The 22,434-nt window shown below is 38.6% G+C and overlaps 1 protein-coding gene across 21 annotated transcripts in view; it reads left to right on the top strand.

The window, feature by feature from the left end:
* The window catches only part of ICA1 (islet cell autoantigen 1), a 154,123-nt gene that overhangs the window by 63,715 nt on the left and 67,974 nt on the right, over positions 1 to 22,434 (top strand). For 2 of the 21 annotated variants that reach the window (XR_008626147.3, XR_008626146.2), the window contains exon 7: positions 14,832 to 14,949. The exons of the other annotated variants lie outside the window; for them this stretch is intronic. The gene's annotated coding sequence lies outside the window, so the exon portion shown is untranslated. The remainder of the gene's footprint in view (positions 1 to 14,831; positions 14,950 to 22,434) is intronic. 21 annotated transcript variants of the gene reach the window in all.

Raw genomic sequence — 22,434 nt, 5'->3', positions numbered from 1 at the left:
TTTGCACATTATTTTCTCCCATTCTGTGGGTCATCTCTTCACGTTGTTGTTTCCTTTGCTGTGCAGAACTGCTCCCTTTATTGTCACTGAGGCTGGAAACCTAAAGAACATCTTGATGCCTTACTCTCTCACACCTCCTACATCCAGCAAATCATCACATTAGCATATTTTGACCTTCCAAATATTTTCCAGATCTATGTCTTCTTAAGTCTGTCATCTCGGCTCTTGTTCAGGCCTTATGATGCTCGCCTGGACCACCAGTCTCTGGCTTGGCTTCCTGCTTCAAGTCTGCCTTCCACATACCCCAGTGTGACTGAAATGAAACCCAAATCCAACCACATCAACGTCTCTGCAAAGTAACTGCCAAGGCCACAGGATTGAGTTCAAGCTCCTCAACATCCCACAAAGCCCTCTGTGGTTTCATTCTGGTCCAAATCTAGGGTTTTAATTCACACTATTTTCAGCCTCATATTTTCTGTTGCAATAACATCAAGCTACTTGATTTTCTCCAAACAATGCTTTGCTCATATTGTCTCCTCTGCTAGGAGACAGGTTGAGGTTGATACCACCTCAGCAGGTATGTGGATGATTTCCCTTCAACCTGGAGAAAGAGAGTAGAAGTCCACAATAGAAGGAGCATGAAGTAGCACAGTGTGCAGAGCAGGATGGGTGGATGTTTGTGACAATGGGTAACATTTATGCAAACCACATTTTCTGCCATAGGCCATTAGCTTGTTTTCTGCTTCCATATTTTGGCTTGTGGTATACCACAATCTGTATTGTTTGTTACATACACAACTTTTAGAAATTTTAATTTTCAAAAGAAAGTTGATAGAAATATATCATTCCAAAATATAGGGAATACTCTTCTGATAAAATCATTATCTATAACATACATTTTTGGTTGATTCCCTAACATCCATTCTCTCCCAAGCAGTCTAAAACAATAATTCTCAGAGTGTGGTCCCCCGACCAGCTGCATTAGCCTCATTCAAGAACTTGTTAAACATGCAAATTCTTGAGCCCCATCTCAGACCTACTGACTCAGAAATTCTGGAGGTGGGGTTTAGTAACCTGTACTTTAATAAAATCCTCCAGGGATCTGATGCATGTACAAGTTTGAGAACCACTAGTCTAAGACAATCTTGATAATTCTACTCTTTACCACAAACTTGTTTAAGAATATAGAGGGGTAACGCAGTTCTGGCCAGTAAGAGGTGAGAGGTTGGTTTGGGCAGTAGGGAACCTCTGGGAAAAGTGTCCTTGTCCTAAGAAGGATACTCAGTGAAAGATCGTGCCTGTGTTTACCTGAATATTTTCATATCTGGATGTGACATCTTGAAATTGCTTTGCCCTCTTGGGACCATAAAAGGTGCCAGGTGAGGGCAAAGGCAGCAGCTGAGAGGGGCCAAGCAGAGAGATCAAAGAACCTGGGCCCCTTAGGACCTCACAGAGCCATTGATTGGCCGACTTTGGAAGCTGTGCTACCTCTAGAGTATGAATTAATGTTTCCATTATTGAATTCCATTTGAATCAGCTTTCTAATGGTCATCAAAAAAATAAAAATTGATGCATATACATACTCTTTTTATATACATGCATTTATTCACACCTAAAAACTCTTCCTTTGTTTTTAAAGGTGACACTGGATGGTGATCGTTACTTACCATGTTAGTGAGGTTCTTTGAAACCAAGTGAAACCCAGATGTCCCATTCCCTTCTAGAATATAGCAGCCATACTTCACTTTAATGTTCAAATACTGATGCTTCAAGCCTTTTTGCTATTTTTCCTGGAGGTGCAAGACTTTTCAGGAGTCCCTGCCCAGGCATTCTTAGGAATCCCACAGGAATGCTGTGCTCCTCAGTTCTACTGTGGCTGTCACTTGTGGTACTCTTCTGCAGGTCATCCCTTGTCATCCTGTAATGGGAGAGAATTATAACACAGACATGTGACTCCTCAAAGAATTTATTGGTCAAGTACTCCCAGAGTCCACTTGAGGATGCTTCTCTCCTCCATACTCAGCCGGGCCGCATGTCACAAGAAACAGCTTCCCTCTCCCATGTGGGAGTGCTATTGGCTGTGGCTTGCCTCTTCCTGAGGTCCTCAGAGAGGATTAATGTCTTACTAGTCTAAAGGGAAGCAGTTTGAGAGATACAGCCTACCCACTAGGATGATTAACATTCACTTCATAATGCAGAGCCCTTTAGCTCCTCCTTGTCTCTAACTTCTGCCTCCTTTCCAGAATATGTTATCGGCCTTCCCTTGTGTAATTAAGAACCTATTAAAGTTTTTCTCCCAAAAATAATGGAGCAATTTCTCTTCATACGTGATTTCAGACTTCACTTTGAAGGTAGTTACCCTGCTTTTTGCCATCAGGGTTTTCAAAAGCATGGAGTTGAGTTTTTGCTGATATCGCATGATACACAAGGATCGAGTGCTCTTTGAGAATTGGTGGTTACTGTGGGGATAGGGAGTATAGGAGAAACTTACAAATCAAGCAGCAATTGGAGCCACCATGCCTGGCTTTTCAGGAAGAACAACAACACAACTATACATCAAGGACTTAGAACTAGAGGGTCCCTCAGGGCTTTAAAACTGACCTACCTCATCTCTCCTCAGCAGGCAAAACTCATGGATTTCTAGTTGAGTGTGCAGCCACCCTCTGAGTCTCTATCTTATTTAGTTCCTCACTATGAATTGTCTATTTCTTTCCATAGTCCCCAGTTCAAATTTCTAAGACAGAGGATTTGATTGGTCTAGCTTGTCATTGGTTTTTGTGTTTGAGCAAAGCTCTTTATACCAGATGACCTCACAGGTCATTGACCCAGATGGAATGACTCTCTTGGGTTGGGTGACAACCTTTAGTCTAATCAGCTGTGTTGATGGAATGGAGGTGGGGTTGAGGGACAGGGTCACAGGGTCGCTACAAAGCCACTCCTCTTCAGGGACTAGGTTAGGGCTGCTTCTTCAGCAGAGGCTGAGTTGGGCAGGGGGAAGAGGCAGGCAGCCTCCCTTAGAGGGAGCCTGGGGGCCTAGCCAGGGCAGTTATTGCAGTGTGACCAAGAGGTATAATGCAGTCCTTTCCAATGAAACATAAGGGGAAGCTGACTTTTAATTAAATGATTGACATCCACAGTTTGACTTCAACAAGTTGTCCTTTCCAGGACTCAATTTTTTCATCTGTAAAATCAGGCAGTTCATCTTAGTGATTTCTAGGGACCTTTCATTCAGGGAAGACCTGGGATTGTATTGTATTTGGAGCCCTTTTTAAGAAAAAAAAAATACAAAATTTGGTGCAAAGTCTAGAAAGGGGCCCTGAGACTCAAGCGTCCTTAGTTTCATATAATTCCACTTCTGCTTCCATCCTTAAACCCTGCAGCTTCTTTCTGGTCATTGCTTTGGATTCTGCCTACCTCTTGTGCTTACAGCCTGAGGCTTTTTGATGAGCTACGCTAGACAATTTGTTGGTTTGAGAGAGCCAAAAATTTGGTCCACAAACATGTTAAAAATTTGAAATATAGTATTATTATTTTATTGAAATTACCATGATTTGTACAGAAATCCTTTTGCTTTCTAACTCCACGCTCTTCAAAGTGCACCCAGTCCTCAAAAGATGTTACTGGTCAGTGGTTAGTAGTCTTTATGTCTTGGCAAACATTCACCTATCAGAGGGCAGTTTCTCATGGCTAATGTATCTTCAGACTGTTGATATGTTGCTGCTTATATTTCTTGAATTTTCATTTTCATTGTTACCATTGTTTGTATTATATCTGCCTGTTCACACATATGGACCAATAGTTTCAAAGAAATTCATGGTAGTGTAAAATTTGAGATGAAAATATTGATGTATTAGAATAACTAACTTTATAAATGTAAACAGTAAACAGTGCTCCATTCAGAAAAAGTTCTAAAAAGAAATATGGTGCTGTTGAAAAGCTAGATTCAACTGATTCATTAATGTATTGTCTAAGAGGAGGCTCTGTCCAGTAAGGGCGAGAACTTCTGATGTTTCCTTTCATGACGTTTCCACAAAACGTTCAGCAACATATTTAGTAAACTAAGTATAAATATGTTACTAAACCAAGGCTTGCTGTCACTTCTGATGACTTACAACTGTAAAGCAGAATCATAAAATGTAGAAACCAAATGGATGTGGAACTTTCTTACAACTCAAATGTTCATCTCATTGAAAATTTCAGACAATAGCATTCTGACCACTGATATGAAAGTACAACCATTATTGTTACTATGTTTTGTCTTTTCCTATCCTATTTTTTAATCTTCTTGCTCTACTTTTTGAGAAGTCTGTTAAGCTTTATCATCTAATCCATCTATTTTTTTAGAGATTTTTGCTTATTTTTTAATGTTCCTTTTTTATAACATCCTGTTCTTGCTTTATGAGTAAGGTATTCCCTCATCTCTCTGAGGATGTGAATTGTTTTTCTTCTACCTGAAATACCTCTACCGGCCTCCCAGTTGCATCTTTCGGCTCTCTCTGTTGTCTGTAGACTAATTAGAAAGGTCGGCCTCAAAGGGCTAAAAGTCTTTGATTATGGGCTCATATTAAAGAAGGAGACCCTGAAAAGCTGCTTAGATGCTCTGTGTATATGGGTGGAATTTGTCAACTGTGGTTCATTAAAGAGCGATCTGGTTGTCAGTATCTTTAGTGTATTCTAAAGAGTATATTATGTATTAGGCATATATTTTCTTGCACTTGGCAGATTCTGTAGGGGAGACTGTTTCACTTTTTGCTTGAAGAGAATATATATTGTTGCCAAAATTGTGGGAGCCACCGTAGGGGAAGGAGCCAGAATATCAACATTTAGTATGTAAACTCCCTCTCATCTCCCTGGGTTCATAACAGTGTCCATGCCTTCAGCTTTCCCTGGGTTTTCCAGAGCATATCCCTCTGTTTTATATTCTCCAGAAAAGCAGCCTTTCCTGCTTGGGATGAAGGGAGGGATGTGGGCATTTAACAAATTAAACAGACATTCAGCCAAGCTTGCTCTTATTAACCCCACTATCACTTCCACTTCCAAAGGTATCCAAACCATCAGTTCATAAAACTTTGAGAGTTCTGAATTAACCAGGTAGTTTTTAGGTTTTTTCCATTGCCAGATTTGGATTTAGCTTTCTTGGGTCTGTTCATTTAGTTATAAGTCATCTATCTACTTTCCAGCTTCCAACGTTTAGTAGTGGTAGTTGTTTTCCCATCTTCTTTGTTCTCGTTTGTGCCCCCTTAGAGTTTTTGGTGGGCTTTCAGGGTTGAATAGAGCTAAATGGATGGCTTCCACCCTTCATCTTTAATAGAAAGACTCCATTATTATTATTATTATTATTATTATTTCTTCTTTTTTTTTTTTTTTCTGAGACGAAGTCTCACTCTATTACCTAAGCTGGAGTGCAGTGGTGTGATCACGGCTCACTGCAACCTCCACCTCCCGGGTTCAAGTGAGTCTTCTGCCCCAGTCTCCCAAGTAGTTGGGACTAGAGGCACGCACCGCCATGCCCGGCTAATTTTTGTATTTTTAGTAGAGATGGGGTTTCACTATGTTGGCCGGGCTTGTCTTGAAGTCCTGACCTTGTGATCCGCCCGCCTCGGCCTCCCAAAGTGCTGGGATTACAGGCGTGAGCCACCACACCCAGCCTCTTCTTTTTTTAATGTGGTTGGCAAATGGTAGACATTTTTTAAGGGTCTGAAGCATAATTTTTATTATCTTTTCTCATCTTTACCATCTGTCTTTTTTTTTTTCAGCATCTACATTAAGGATACACATCTGTCTTTTTTACCCCTTCCCAAAGGTACATACATTTTTTAAATGCTCATGTGTAGAAAAATTATATATATTAATACATCTATTAGTCTGCTAATAAAGATATACCCAAGGCTGGGTAATTTGTAAAGGGAAGAAGTTTAATTGACTCACAGTTCCACATGGCTGGGGAGGCCTCACAATCGTGGCAGAAGGTGAATGAGGAGCAAAGTCACGTGTCACGTGGCGGGAGGAAAGAAAGCTTGTCCAGGGGATCTCCCATTTATAAAACCATCAGATCTCACGAGATATATTCACTACCACAAGAAAAGTATGGGGGAACTGCCATGATTCATTTATCTCCACCTGGCCCCTGTGATAATTGAATTACTACAATTCAAGGTAAGATTTGTGTGGGAATGCAGCCAAACCACATCAATATATTATATATTATATGTAAAGTTAACAGACTATTTTAAGAGCAATTTTTAGCTTCACAGCAAAATTGAAAGATACAGAGTTTCTGCATACTCACTCCCCACTTCCCAACCACCCCACAACACACATACCCAGTGCATACACACAGCCTCCCTCACCATCAGCATCCCCCATCAGTGCAGTACATTTCTTGCAATTAATGAGCCAAGGTTGACACATTATTATCAACCAAAGTCTAGAGTTTACATTAGGGTTCACTCTTTGTGTTGTAGATTTTATGTTTTGACAAATGTATAGTGACATGTACCCACCATTCTAGTAGCATATGGGTAGTTTCGTTGCCCGAGCAATCATCTGTGCTTCACCTATTCATCCTTCTATCTCCCTGAGCGCCTGGCAACCACTGATCTTTTTACTGCCTTCATAGTTTTGCCTTTTTCAGAATGTCATATAATTGGAATCATATAGCAGGTAGCCTTTTCAGATTGGTGTCTTTCACTTAGTAATATGTACTTAAATTTCTCCATATCTTTTCATGGCTTGATAACTTATTTCCTTTTAGTACTAAATAATATTTCATTGTCTGGATGTATCACAGTTTTTTCATCCATTCATCTACTGAGGGACAGCTTGGTTGCTTCCAATTTTTGGCAACTATGAATAAAGATGCTGTAAACATTCATGTATAGGTTTTTATGTGGAATTTTTTGTTGTTATTGTTTTTGGTGGTGGTGGTGGTGTTGTTGTTGTTGTTGTTGTTGTTGTTGTTGTGAGACAGAGCCTCACTCTGTTGCCCAGGCTGGAGTGCAGTGGCACGATCTCAGCTCACCACAACCTCCGCCTCCTGGGTTCAAGCAATTCTCCTGCCTCAGCCTCCCGAGTAGCTGGGACTACAGGCACATACCACCATGCCTGGCTAATTTGTGTATTTTTAGTAGAGATGGGGTTTCACTATGTTGGCTAGGCTGGTCTCGAACTCCTGACCTCGTGATCCTCCCGCCTTGGCCTCCCAAAGTGCTGGGATTGCAAGCATGAGCCACTGTGCCCGGCCAGATGTTTTTAACTCCAGGTGGACACCAAGGAGCACTGTTGCTAGATCATATGGTAAGAACTTTAGTTTTATAAGAAACTGTCAAACTGTCTTTCAAAGTGGCGATACCATTTTGTTTTTGTTTTTGTTTTTGTTTTGAGATAGAGTTTCACTCTTGTTGCCCAGACTGGAATGCAATGGTATGATCTTGGCTTACTACAACCTCTGCCTCCTGGGTTCAAGGATTCTCCTGCCTCAGCCTCCCAAAGTAGCTGGGATTATCAGCATGCGCCACCACACCCGGCTAATTTTTTCTATTTTTAGTAGAGACAGGGTTTCACCATGATGGCCAGGCCGGTCTCGAACTCCTGACCTCAAGAGATCCAGGGATCTGCCCACCTCATCCTCTCAAAGTGCTGGGATTGCAGGCGTGGGCCACCGCACCCAGCCCCATTTTGTATTCTCACATCCTCACCAGCATTTGATGTCAGTATTTTGGATTTTTGCCATTCTAGTATCTATGTATTATCTCGTTGTTTTAATTTGCAGTTCCCTAATGACATATGATATTGGGCATTTTTTCATATGCTTATTAGCCATCTGTATGTCATCTTTGGTGAAGTATCTATTCATATATTTTGCCACTTTTTAAATCAGGTTATTTTCTTATTGTTGAATTTTAAAGTTTCTTTGTATATTTTGAATAGCATGTCCCTTATCATACATGTCTTTTGTAAATATTTTCTTCCACACATATAATTTTTAATGCTTTATTATTTCAACTCAACATAAAAAAAATTTTTTGAAGCACCTATTAAGTGCTTAGCATTGCATGGAGATTGGAGATTTAATACAGAAAAAGACCCAATACCTACATTTAAAGGGCTTCCATTTATCATAAGCATTTCCCTGTGTGTCAAAAAATTCTTTATAAAAAAAAAGTGATGACAATAGCCCAATATTTTATTATATAAAACTCCCTAACATTAGACTTTTAGGTTGCTTACATTTGTGAGCAAATAAATGCTGTCTGAAACTTTTTGTACATAAACCTTTGCCCATATTTTAGAAAATTCCCCTGAATTTGTAGGAATCTGCTTCAAGAAAATAACTTGGTCAAGAAGAAGTAACATTTTTATAGCTTTTGATGGCTCAAGGGACTTTTAAGTCAGACTCTTGCCAGTTTGGTAAAATTAATTAAGCTAAAATGGTAAGAATTTTAAAAGGAGAGTTAGCCTTTTCTCACAAATAAGTAAGTTATATTTAATAAACTGTTGGCTTCATAAAAAGAAAATTGAAAACAAGATGTTAACGTTTTTTATTTTATAAACAAATATGAACTTTTATAAAAAGTAATTTATTTTTGGCTGCTTCTGTAAGTCATTTTCACTGATATTAACATTTATTACATTTGGTCTCTCCAACCCCACCGCCCCAAAGATTCTGATTCAGGGATCTAGGGCATAATGTAGTGGGGAGGAGAGTTCACACACATGTGTATATGTGTGTTTGTGTATAACAGACAGGATTCCAGAGCAAGCCAGCTTTGGAGGAACAGTTCTGGAACAGTTCTGTTCCAGGCATGAAATATCATCAAACCTGTTACCAGTTTAAGGGGCAAAGATTTTAAAAAACCATTTTATCTATGAAGATAACTATATAATTTTAATTGGCCATATATGGGCAAAGACTGAAAGTGAACTTGGAAAATGAAAAGAATGCTGTTAGGATAGAGGCAGTTGAGGTAATTTGTTTGCAGCCACCACAGGCAAACACAGAAACTCCACCTATCACAGGCTCCTTTCCTGTGACCTTCTTAGAATATCTCTGTTCCACATAAAATCATCTCCTCTTTTCTTTATATTGGTTTTGGTCTCTCTCTGTTAGCTCTTCTGCTTAGATATGTTAGTACTCAAAGGTTTGTTATGGAAGCAGGCAAAGTATAATGTACTAAATGAATAAATAAGCAAATGGGACAAAAGACAGTTTTTTTCTTGTCATATCTGGCCAAACTCTAACTTTGGTACGATATCACGCAATGGCAGAATCGACAGAGGGAAGGATTTGAAGGATAGAATGCTTTTGCCACCACCATTTTCTTACTGATTTTGACAACAGGACTGACTTTGAAAATGAATATATTGACCTCTTTGATTTAATGTCATTCCTGGTCCCTTGGAATTTTCAACTCTAGTTAGCAGATGTCTCTTTTTGCAGAAGCATGGGTTAGCAGTTCTGAAACTATTCTTCGTGCATTCCAGGATTGAGCAGATAAGTTGTGGACAGTGGGAGCCAGGTTTTGCACTTTAGGAGAACGGAGCTACAGTTGTGGTAAAAGGATGAGATAGAACTCTGCAGTATTGGATTCAAATTGGAGATATGGATGTAAACTCCTGATTTCTGATACATACACACATACATGCATGCATACATACATGTGCGTATGTGTTTAGATATATGTAAATTAATGTAGCTGTGCATGGATTATAATACATATATGTGTATGTGTGTTGTGTCTGAGAGTACTTGTGGATATGCACACATTTGTTTACATATACATATAAACATTTCCCAGCTCAGTCCTCTGAGATGGCCTTGAAGCAGTTTCACTCTAGTAGCAATGAGCATATCTAGAAACCAGATCTTTGTTTCTACATACCCTCCACTAAAAGGAACTAGGGCTTTTTGGAGAAATGGTTAAATTCAAATTTGAGGCAGGTAAAGTAGAATAGAGCCTGGAACATCATGTTATGCCAAAAATGAAGAAAGTACCTACAGAATAAGGGGGACTTGTCGAAATGACACAGGAGCCAGCCCAAAGAGGCTCCCATTCGCCAAATATGGGATCATTTAAGCGTTAAAATAAATTACTAATTTAAATAAATAATTTTAGTAAATGTAATACTATTGAATAAAGTAAGAATCCATGAGCTACTCTGATATAAACAAACAAAGGAGAACAAATAAAGTAGAAAGCCAACCAATAAATGTAGAATGTTGAAAATCAAAAATCATATTTTGCAAGCCATCATAAAAATAATTGATTCAGTCAAGAATCATCTATGAATATGAAAACTAATGGATGGAAGTTTAATGAGATATAGGATCTTTACGTTGTCTTTACATTGTTTCAAATTATATTGTATTATTTACAATGGGTGAAATAGTAACTCAAATGGAGAAACCTGGCAAACACCATCTTAACCAAAAGATTAAAGTTAACATCGCTAGTGGTAGGACTAACCAACAGCATGTGCCACATGATATCATGCACTGAGGAAAAGCCGGAATGACTTTTGTTATACTGTTAGAGGTGTATAACCTTAATTTAAGTGTGAGGACACATCAGACAACCCAAAATGTGGAACACTCTCTAAAATACCTGCCCTGAAAAAAGACAGACCCAGGAACTTCCCAGATTAAAGGAGACTGAAAAAACATGACAACTGAATGCAGTGTATGATTTTAGATTTTCTTTTGTTATAGAAGATATTATTGGGACAATTGATAAAATCACAATAAGGTCTGTAATATTAGATAACATTATTTCAATATTAATTTCCTGATTTCAATAATTGTACTGTGGTTATGTAAGAGAGTTCCTTATTTTTAGGAAATATATATTGAATTATTTAAGAATAAAGGAACTTTCTGTCTGCAATTTACTCTTAAACAGTTTAGGAAAAAATCTATGTGTGTTTGTATTTAGAAAATGAAACAAATGTAGTAATGTTTGGGTGAATTAACATTTTGGGAATCTGGGTGAAGGGTATCCAGGCATACAAAGAATTCTTGCAACTTTTCTAGAAGTCTGGAATTATGTTTAGTGTCTTTGTGATTTGAATTTTAATACATTTCTTTATAATGTTCAAATTAAGAAATTAAACATCCAGTATATGAAAGAAGGAATGGCACTGAAAAAAGTGACATTAGTAGAGGTTTGTATTGTATTATAATATTATACAATATTATAATAATATGTAATATTACTATATGCAATATGTATTATATAACACATATATACAGATGCTTCTTGACTTACAATGGAGTTATGCCCCAGCAAACCCATCAAGTTGAAAATATCCTAATCGGAAATGCATTTAATACACCAAACCTACCAAACAGCATAGCTTACCACAGGCTACCTTAAATGTTTTCAGAATGCCTACATTAGCCTACGGTGGGGCAAAATCATCTAACACAAAACCTATACTATACTACAGTGCTTAATATTTCACAGTAATTTATTGAATACTGTACTGACAATGAAAAACAGAGTGGTTGGTTGCGTACTTGAAGTACAGTTTCTGCTGAATACATGTTGCTTTTGCATCTTGGCAAAGTCAAAAACTCTAAGTCAAACAATCATAAATCAAACCATGGCAAATCCGGAACTGTCTGTACAATATTACAATACTGTATTTATGTTGTAGCTATTGTGATATAATTACAATTATGTGCCAGCATGATTCTTTGCAAATTCAGTGAGACCTGGTCAATGTCTTTCAGATAAATTACCTAAGACTAGATGATAGCAGGGACATTATACATCAAAATAGTGATTTCAGTTACTCTCGTATAAAGTGGAGGGCAGGAACGATGGACAGCTATCATCTTAAAAGCTTATTGGAGTCAGACGATGGTTCCTCACATCTGCTGACCTGTAACTATGGAATAAACAACTCTGATGACCATTTGTTCATTATCATACTGGAGTCATGTTCCTGAGGAATTCCAGGGCAGTAAAAATTTCGAAGCTAAATGTTTAACTTTCCAGAATGTTTAATTTTTCTGCACTAAGTCAAAGCAAGGCTCATGGAAGCAAACTTCCTTGTTCCCTAAACACTCAGCCCAGAAAAATTGAGAGATCACACATGTAACCGTGAACTTTGCACTGTTAGATTTATAAACTTCACAAACCAAAAATAGTTTCTGTTGTTGATCCAAAAACCTCCATTCTAATGACAAACTTATGGTGGCTAAAAACCTTTTAAATGTTAGATTGAGTTCCTGCTTTGTCCCTCTGCATGCGATTGAGCCAGGTTAAGTTGATTTGAACCTGAGAAAAGAAACACATTGCCTCTGTAGGGTTTTCTAAGCCATCTGAAGAAAGGTACTAAACCATTTCTGTGAGGTTTTAGAATCCTCCAGGGGGCACCAGAACATTCCAATGCAGTTGAACACATTTCATTAAGTCCAGAAGGGCTAACTGTATTACCTTATTATAATTGATTTCTCTACTGTAACGTTTTCAGTTCCATTAATATTATTTTTTTGTACATTTACTTTTACAACATTTGTGAGTTTATGGAATGTTTCTGCCTCTCTGAGGAGGCAGAGGAAGGAAAGAGATCATCTCTTGGATGAGTCCTTAGAAACTACAGCCATGTCTCCTCTGGGTAAATATGAAAGGTTTCAGCCCACTCGGAGAGTAAGGACTTTCCAAATGTTCCTAATCTGACTGGGGAAAAAAAAAAACTGGAAGAAACTGAGAATTCAATTTACTTTCTTAGCCTTAAGGCTGTGTATAAGCTACCCTGTTATTATCATTCTTAATAATAAACACAGTGAATGTCAGACAGGCACTTCATGGTAGATTTTTATATGAATTTTGTGCAAAAGTAAAGGGTTGCCAGGCTACTGCATAATATTACTCAGTTCTGGTCCAGGAGTACAAAATTCCACCAGGCCTCCTGAGCCCGTCCCTCCAATTAGTGGCTACTTCATTACGAATAAAGAACCCTCATTACTGTGGGCCTTCAAGTGAAATAGGATCCCCTACCTCTTGAAATCCGCCTTTCTAAGTACAGACAGTTCCCAACTTACAAACAATCCACTTAAGAACCACCAAGGCATTCAGAGGCTGCTGTAGGCTCCTGCAGCTGCTGCCTGGGCCCCCTGCCCAGCCCCCCTGCCCAGCCCCCTCCCCACACTCCTGGTCTGCTCAAGGGAGCGCTGCCCACCCCCCTTGCAGAGCCAGCTGCCCACCTGCCCCTCGGACTGCAGGCTCGGAGCTGGGGGTTCAGTGAGGCCTCAGAGCTACCGCTGGTTTTATAGTTGAGCTCAGCTATGGGGTAAATAGGCTTTTGTGGCCTGGCCTGGGAACCGAACCACCATTTAAAAAAAAGAAGAAGAAAAAACCTGCCTCCATGGGAAAATGTATTCTGCATTCCCAATAGCCAGCCAACAAATGTTAGAATGACTGTGGGGGCTGTCTTCTGTCTTCCTGCCCCTAGCAGGGCGAGGAGGCGAAAGAATCCGCCTGTGTGTTCTGGGTTCTGAGTCCAGCTCTAGCACTAAACCCAACATGGGACCTTAGTAAGCCCTTTAACCTCTGTGTATCACATCATCTGTAAGACAATAGGATTGTACTAAATGAGTTATAAGCCTCCTTCTAGTATAATGACCCCAATTGATCAAAGCTCTACCCTCATTTTATTCATTCAGAGGCATTTTACTCAGGGCACATGCTTTGTGCAGGCTCTGGGCTTGGTGGGAATACAGTCAAATAATACAGATCCCAGCACTCACAGGGTGCAGTGTTTACTTGGGGAGACAGATCTTTAAGCGAGTGTTCATAAGTGCTATGATTGCAATGGGCACTGGGTTCTGTAAAAGCTCAGGAAGGTCTGAATCAGATGAAGTCTTTGCAGAGGGGTTGGCTCGCGGGCTCACTCCCCTGATTTCTATTTTAATTGACTTCTCTCCCAGGGTATCAAATCTGGTTCACTGGGAAGCATAGCTTCTGCATCTACCATCCTAACCGTTTGACTTGGTCCCCTGGCCTCATCAAGGAAAGTCTTGCCCTCCTCTTTGCGTCACTGAAAGATAGAATACAGGGATGCTCCCACCAAACCATAGTCTTGATTCCTATAAGTACTGCCCTGAATGCTTGCTTCTTGTCTGCCCTAGGGAGCCATGGCCAAAAAAGGTTCTCTCTTGCTCTCCTTGGGGCCTTCCCTGCCCTGAAGAGAGGCAGGATTGGCAGCAACTCTGGTACTCCCAAGTTTAAAATATTCCTTACCTCCCAAAATATTTCTGAAGGCCCAGCTACCTCTTGCTGTCCTATATTTATAATGCCCTAATTATAATTCTACCAAAAATCCCTTCTAGGCTTCCACCCTTACTCCACACTCACTTTTAAAATAGTAACAATCGAAGTGATTCAAAGAAGTCACCTGTCATTTGGAAGGTGGCATAACAGAGGGGTTCAGGTTGGAATCTTGACTCTGTGCCTTGATATCAGACATTATGAAATTATGTTGGTATGAAGGTTCCTGAGCAAGGAAGCGACCATGGAAGAGCAGTTTTGAGGAGAGTTAATTTTGGTAGCTCTGTGTAGGATGCTACAAGAATGGAGAGGAGGGAAAAGATGAGAGATTTTCAGCGTAGAAATGATGAAAGTTAGAAACCAAATAAGTGTGTCATTATGCAATGTGAACTTATATAACTTTCCTATACTCTCAAAGTATCTTATTTATTTTGGTTCTATGAAAGCAGTTTGATAATTATAACTGGAAAATCTTTTCTTTTCATATAAATAACAAAACACCCCAAGAAAACATTATCTAACAGTTTTTCCAATCCCCATTCCATTATGTTCCCTTAGGATGCCTTTAGCGTAAGGAACAGCCTGGTGCCTTGGTGAGGAACTCAGTCTCTGCAGTGAGCATCTCCTGGGTTCAAACTGTGGCTTCCCCACTTCGTAGCAGTATAATCTCAGGCAGGTTTCTTAACTTCTGAATATTTCAGTGTCTTCATCTGAAAAATGGAGACACAGTCAAGTACCATATAATGACATTTTATGATGGTGGTCCCATAAGATAACAATGGGGCTGACAATTCCTATTGCCTAGTGACATCTTGATGATACTAAATCTGTGCAAATCTGGGCTAATGTGTGTCTTGGTTTTTAACAAAGAAGTTTAAAAAGTGAAAAAAGTTAAAGATAGAAAAAAGCTTATAGAATAAGGATATAAAGAAATCTTTTGTACAGTTGTACAATGTGTTTGTGCTTTATGACAAGAATTATTACAGAAGAGTCAAAAAATTTAAAAATGTTTAAAGATGTTTATAAAGTAAAAAAGTTACAGTAAGCTAAGGTTAATTTATTATCAAAGAAAGAACAACATTTGTTATAAATTTAGTGTAGTCTAAGTGTAGTGCTTATGCAGTCTAAAGTAGTGTACAGTAATGTCCTGGGCCTTCACATTCACTCACCGCTCTCACTCACCCAGAACAACTTCCAGGCCTGCAAGCTCCATTTGTGGGAAGTGCCCTACACAGGTTTATCATTTTTATCTTTTATGCCATATTTTTACTGTGCCTTTTCTATGTTTAGATATGTTCAGATACACAAACACTTATCATTGTGTTACAATTGCCTACAGTATTCAGTACAATAACGTGTAATATAATGCTTTGTAATATAATATATACTTTGTAAAAAAGTATAGGTGTGTAATAGGTGCTATATCGTCTAGGTTTATTTAAGTACACTGTATGATGTGTGAACAAGGACAAAATCACCTAACAACATGTTTCTGAGAACATGTCCCCATCATTAAGTGACACATAAGTGTAATCATGTCAAGCTCATGAGATTCTAATGGGGATTAAATCTGTAATATTTGTAAAGTTCGTAGAACTGAGTGTGGTCCATATTAAGCACAACATAAACATTCTTGTTGCCCAATTTTAAGTGTTTGATATATAAAATAAATGCAAAACAAGATAATAGCCTGTGTGCTATACTGAGATATTGAATGGCTTATCTTTTGAGAAATGGAGACAACATTACTGGAATAAGAATACAACTCTAACTAGTTTTCGTATTTCCCCATCTCAGTGGCACGTTGAGGCCCTGTCACTTATATGTAATGGGACCCATCAAATTGAGTACATTATGCATGAAAGTACACTTGTGATATCTTACCCTGATCTGCCCCTTTTCCTGCCCTCCTTGTTTTTGTTGACCTTAGCTTGAAATCTTAACTTTAGATTCAACTTCACTTTCTTCTTTTCTGACCCATTTATTTGGTTTCAAAATCTCATCATTTCTACCCTGGAAATCTCTCTGTCATCCATCCCCTGTCTCCATTTGTATAGCAGCCTACACAGAGCTGCCAACCTCATCTTCCTGAAAAACCACTCTACTGTGGCCACTTCCCTGCTCAGGACCTTCAGCAGCTCCCCATTGCTTAACAAGCAAAGCCCTCAGCCTGTCGTTCAGAACCACACAAACCCAGCCCACTCTCCTTCCCTAGGTCCAATACTGTATTCCCAACAGCCTATTCTCCACGGTGACCAGATGATTGCTGTGCCTGGCATGGTCCACATTTATGTTTGTTGTCCAGGCTTCACTATTAATGATGCCCTCTTCACTCAGAGAGTGTCCCTGTTTGGACAATAAATTGTATGGCCACCCTGCTGTTATCCCATTAGCCAAACCATGTATCCCAGGATTCCCTGTCTCCTCCTCCTGTTCCTTTCATCTGAATTGCTGTCGCTTGATCCGTGCCTATCCACAAGCTTCCCCTTTTTCAAAGGCCCATTCAAATGTTACTTCCTCCACTCTTTCAAAACTCTCCCAGGGTTCTTTATACAACCACTCTTTTGCCACCTAACACTGTCTAATGTGTATCATGATTATTTATATGCTGTATAGCTCCTCTTTCAGAATACGACCCTTGAAGAAAGAAACTGTGTCTGATTAACAAAGTGTTTCCTGTAGCATCTAACCCAGGCTCTTACATGCCTGGAAAAATAACAGACATCAGTTCCTGAGTGCTTACTAAGCACTGTATGTATAATCAATATACACTTTAGATACCATCTGTATATATTATCTCGTTTAATCCTAACAATAGCTTTGAAATACTGTGTCTCTGTTTACTAATTTGGAAATTAAGGCTTGGATCAAATGAGCTTGTTCTAGATCACAGAAGCAGTAAGCCTAAATAGAAACATTCGAGCCCAAATTTCTCTGACTTCAAAGAGCATGCTCTTAACCTTTTCACTCCAGACAGAGGGTTCTTAAGCTTAAGTATGCAGCAGGGTCTTCTGGAGGGCTTGGTAAAACGTATTGATGTGCCCCATCCCAGTTTCTGATTCCATAGGCCCAAGTTAGGGCCCAAGAATTACATTTCTATCAAGCTCCCAGGTGATGCTGATGTTGCTGGTCCAGGCAGTACACTGAGCGTAAGTAAGCATAATCATTCGTTGATGAATAAATGGATTGGTGGGTGGGTGGATGGATGGATGGATGGATGTGGATGGCCAGATGCATGGATGGCTGAATGGATGGTTGGATGAATATATTTAAACTTATCACTTGGTTTAAAGTTTCGTAAGTCTGCTCTAATTTTATACATTAGGTACATTGATGTGTTCACTTATAATTCTTACAAGGTCAGGATTAAAATTTACTTTTATTTTTCACAGCCATCTTTACCGTTTCATAATATTGTTTAAGTTTGAATTTGAGCTGACTTTTTCAGTTTTTTTAAACCAAAGACAGAATTTTAAAAATTTATCTCTCATTTCCTTTTTTCTTTTTTTTTTTTTTTTCTTTTTTGAGACATAGTCTCACTCTGTTGCCCAGGCTGGAGTGCGGTGGCACAATCTCAGCTCACTGCAGCCTCCGCCACCCAGGTTCAAACAATTCTCCCACCTCAGCCTCCCAAGTAGCTAGGACTACAGGCGCACGCCACCAAGCCTAACTAATTTTTGTATTTTAATAAAGATGGGGTTTCACCATGTTGGCCAGGCTGGTCTCAAACTCCTGACCTCAAGTGATCGGCCCGCCCTGGCCTCCCAAAGTGCTGGGATTGCAGGTGCAAGCCACGGCACCCCGCCTTTTCTTTTCTATCTTAAAAATATTTTGTCCAAAATAATGTTAAAGATGGTTTACACATCTCTCCCATCTCCTTCCAATATCTTTTCTATACTCTTGCATGTATATTTAACATACAATAGGCTTTTAATCCACAATAGTTCATTAGGTTTTATTTCAAGTATGAATTATTCTCTCAAACCTAAGTGTATTCTAAAGGGATTATTTTTAAGTGGCCTAGGAAGAGAGAAAGCTATCTTGTGATTTATATATTGTGATATATTCCCTGAGGAGCATGGTTAGAGCAAATTTCCTGCCCTCTCCAACCCCCGCACTGTTTCACCTCTTAACAAAATGACCCATGATATGAATTCAGCTGTTATTTCAAAGGAAGGAGAGTAGCCCTTTCACTGTTGAGCACATTGCGTCTTATTGATAAAAGATACAGCTGGAGCAAAAGGCAGTGTGCATGCCCTTCCTGTAATCCTCTTGGAGCGTGGAAATGGCACCAGACCATTACGTACATCTATAATGTAAGGCTCCATATTACTCTACAGAGACAAAATGAGAGGGGCATTTTCCATAGGAAATGCAAAGCACTTCAAAATGCACCTGAGCACTTTTCTGTTTGACTAGGTACCACATTTGCCAGTTTAGAAGGCACGGTGATTATGACCTTGCTTTTGGAAGTTAAAAGCCCATTGATTTCTGTATGCAGAAGATGCTAGCAAATTAACTAGCTCTTTTTTATTTTGTCAGTGAGATAAGCATCTTAATAGACTAATAAGTAACTTTCTATGTTAGTGATAATATACCATGCAATGAACAATAAATTTATGTAAATGCTAGTCTATATTTTTTATTCTTACGGTGTTTTTCAAATACTATGTTTTTTATATATTGTTTGTGCCCAAGTCTCATCTTTCCGACAATTTGGAATTTCCTTAAGAGTAGAGATCATGCCTTATCTGTAGCTTTTGAATGTTTTTATCTCATTTACCCTCACAACCGCCCTTAGAGAGAGGCATAATTGACCTCCGTAGTGCTAAACACAGGGCCTTGCATGCAACTCCTAATAATAATAGCATTAAGCATTACAGTTTTAAAGAAAGCTTCTCATATACATTTTCTCTCTTATTTATCTCATGCTTATTTTCCAGATCTAATGGCAGAAATTCAGAAAGGTTAAATAACTTGCTCAGGGTTACAAAGGCAGGAAGCTTCTGATCCAGGCATAGCCCAAGCCTTCTAGCCCCAGATTGGATACCCTTTCTACTCCACCACATTACCAGGGGTTTTAATAATTTTTTGTTGACTGAATGCATATAATTGTCCCCAAAGTATTCCACTCTGCAAAAACCTTCTATATCTCCCTCTAACATATACACATCAGTATGTGTGTATCTCTTATTGGATTATATTCCAATGCGGCTGCATTGCTCAGGCTTTGCGATAGGACCACATCTGTAGACGGGGGTTAGAATAGCCTTTAATGGGACAAATATCTGGGGGAAAAGTCCTCACAATGATCTTTAACTGTTAAGATAGAACCTTCACTTTCTTAAGTAAAGACTTTTAGGCATGTAGGTAAGTTTCAGTGTCAGGTAGGTTTAGGTGTCAGACGGTTGCTAAGCTAATCTTTCCCCGCATTCCCATAGGAGACCAAGAGCTGGAAAAGCAAACTAAATCTTGTAAATCGGTCTATTTAGTTGTAACTTTCTTCTCTTATGTCTATTTCTTGTCTGTTATTCTGGAGTCTTTAGGAAAGTTGTGGTTAGAGATTCTAGCCTGATCACCATTGTGTTGTGGAAAACTATGGAAATAGTCATTGCATGTGCCCTGTACATGCTAATGTTGTTACTGGGAAGCTGTGCCCTGCAGACACTAGTGATGGAGGCAGCAACTTCAGGGATATACCATCCAAGGATATAATCTCCCCATGTGGAGATTCTCATTTACACTGCCAACCTTACAGTGACAGTGGGTTTTCTTTAAAAAAGCAAAAACAAATATATTGAACACTAAAGTCAATAGATAGAAAGCTGTAACATACAATACAAAAATAAAGTTTTTAAAAGACAAAATGTTTTTAAAAATAGAATAAATCCTGAGTGTTAGATCTGCTGGTCATTCTGAAAGGATGACCTTCTTTAATAACCCTTTAATTTTTTTATTTTATGTTTTATCAACAATAAAAATTTAGAGGAAATATATCACCCATAAGATAACTACTAGGATTCCAGGGATAATGGGTGTCCCTTTAATTCATTCCACTTTGGAACATCCCAATGGTTGGTTTAATGACTTTAATGACTTGTGTTTCCAGGGAAGAAGAGTCCTATTCTTCTCCTCTGCCCAACTTTCATAGTCATTCCTTCAAGTATTTATTGAGCAATTAAAATGTGTTAGGCACTATGCAGAGCTCTGAGAATAAAATTGTGAACCAGGCACTCACTGCTTCTGCCTTCCTAGAATTCAAAGCGTAGAAGGAAAGACAGACATTAATCAAGCAATTGAAATGCAGGCAGTCTAGTTCTAGAAAAGAGAACATAAAGGATTTTGTTAGGGAATGTAGCAGGGATGACTAACTTTATCCAGTGGGTCCAGATAGGCTTCTCAGAGATTCTACGATATAAGTTGAGCCTGAAGAGTGTATAGTTAGTAGCCAAGTGAAAAAAGGGGAAAAAAGGGTAAGAGTGTCTCTGGCAGAGTTGTAGGATATGTGAAAGCCCAGAAGTGGGAGAGGGAAGAAATGGCATAGTCAAGGAAATGAAAGGAATTGACTGGAGCATTGAGTTTTTCTTCCATAAGCTTTGCAAGTAACTACCATTAGCTTTAATTAGATCATAAAGGAGCAGGTTCAAAGAACATTGCTCCAGTAATAATGTACGCTCAGATACATTCAGCTCGTAGGAAGTAAGAAGACTGGAACATTCAGATAATCTCCTGGATAGTTTTAACTATATTTATATATTTATTTTGCATTTGGATTATGTTCCTTTTACCTCTTAAGAAAGGTGATGTGAATACTATTCATGCCTCACATTTCTTAATTAAGCACTGGCTTATTTTCTGAGCCACGTTTAAAAACTGAAAATGGCAAATACCTAAAAATACATCTTATCACAGACATGTGAGACTTCTATACTAAAACTGCAAAACATTGCTTAGGAAAATTAAAGCAGGTTTAAGAAAAGAGAGGAATGTACCATATTTATGAATTAGAAGACTTCCTTTTGTTAAGAGGTCAGTACCCTTCAAACTGACCTACAGATTAAATGCAACACCATTCAAAATCCTGCTAGTAAGTAGTAAAGATGACTATAAACTTATATAGAAATACAAAGGACATAGAATTGCCAGGATAATCTTTAAAAGTAAGAACAAAGATAGAGGACTTATATTTACAGATATTAAGGCTTATTATAAAGCTAAACTAATTAAGGCAGTGTGGCATTGGCTAAAGAATGATCCAGTAGACCGATGGAACAGACTAAATAGTTCATAAATAATCCCACACACATAAGGTCACTTGATTTACGTTAACAGCATTACTGTAATTCATTGGAGAAAATAATGGTCTTTTTAGAAAATTATGCTGGATCAGTTGGATATCTATACAGAATACCAGGAACCCGACCCGTATTTCATATCATACACAAAAATTAACTAGGGCTGGATCATAGACTTAAAAGTCCAAAGACAGAACAATAACTCTTTTAAAACAAAACATAGGTAAATATCTCAATGACCTTAGAACAGATAAAGAGTTCTTAACGGGATGCAAACTGCACCACCATAAAAGAAAATAATAAATTATGTTTTATGAAAATTAAATCTTTTCATTAAAAAATACCATTTAGAAAAGATAAAGACAAACTGCAGAGAGGGAGAAGATATTTGTTACATGTGTATCCGAGAAGGGACTTGTATCCAGAACATCTAAAGAAGTTCTACAACTCAAAAAAAAAAAAAAAGAGAGACTGGCCACCACCTCGTTAAAAAATGGACAAAGCATTTGAGCAGACACTTGACAAAAGGAAATATCAAAATTGCCAACATGGTTTCATGTACACCTGTAGAGGTACTTGCACTATCAATCATCAGGGAAATAGTAATTAAAACCCACCAAATGGCTAAAATTTAAAGGACTGACAGTATCGAATGAGAATGTGAAGGAACAGGAACTATCATGCACTGATAGTCGGAGTGTAAACTGGTAGAACCACTTTGGAAAACTGACATTGTCTACTAAAACTCGTATACTTTAAGGCATATACTCAAGGAGAATGAATGTTCATGTAAAACATTTACAAGAATGTTCACGGCAGTATTTTCATAATAGCTGCAACGTGAAAGTAAACCAAATGTCCATGAA

Source organism: Pan paniscus, chromosome 6 (genome assembly GCF_029289425.2).
Source record: "Pan paniscus chromosome 6, NHGRI_mPanPan1-v2.0_pri, whole genome shotgun sequence".
Taxonomy (NCBI): Eukaryota; Metazoa; Chordata; class Mammalia; order Primates; family Hominidae; genus Pan; species Pan paniscus.
Note: the sequence above shows the minus strand (reverse complement) of the source record. Positions and strands in the feature narration are given on the sequence as shown.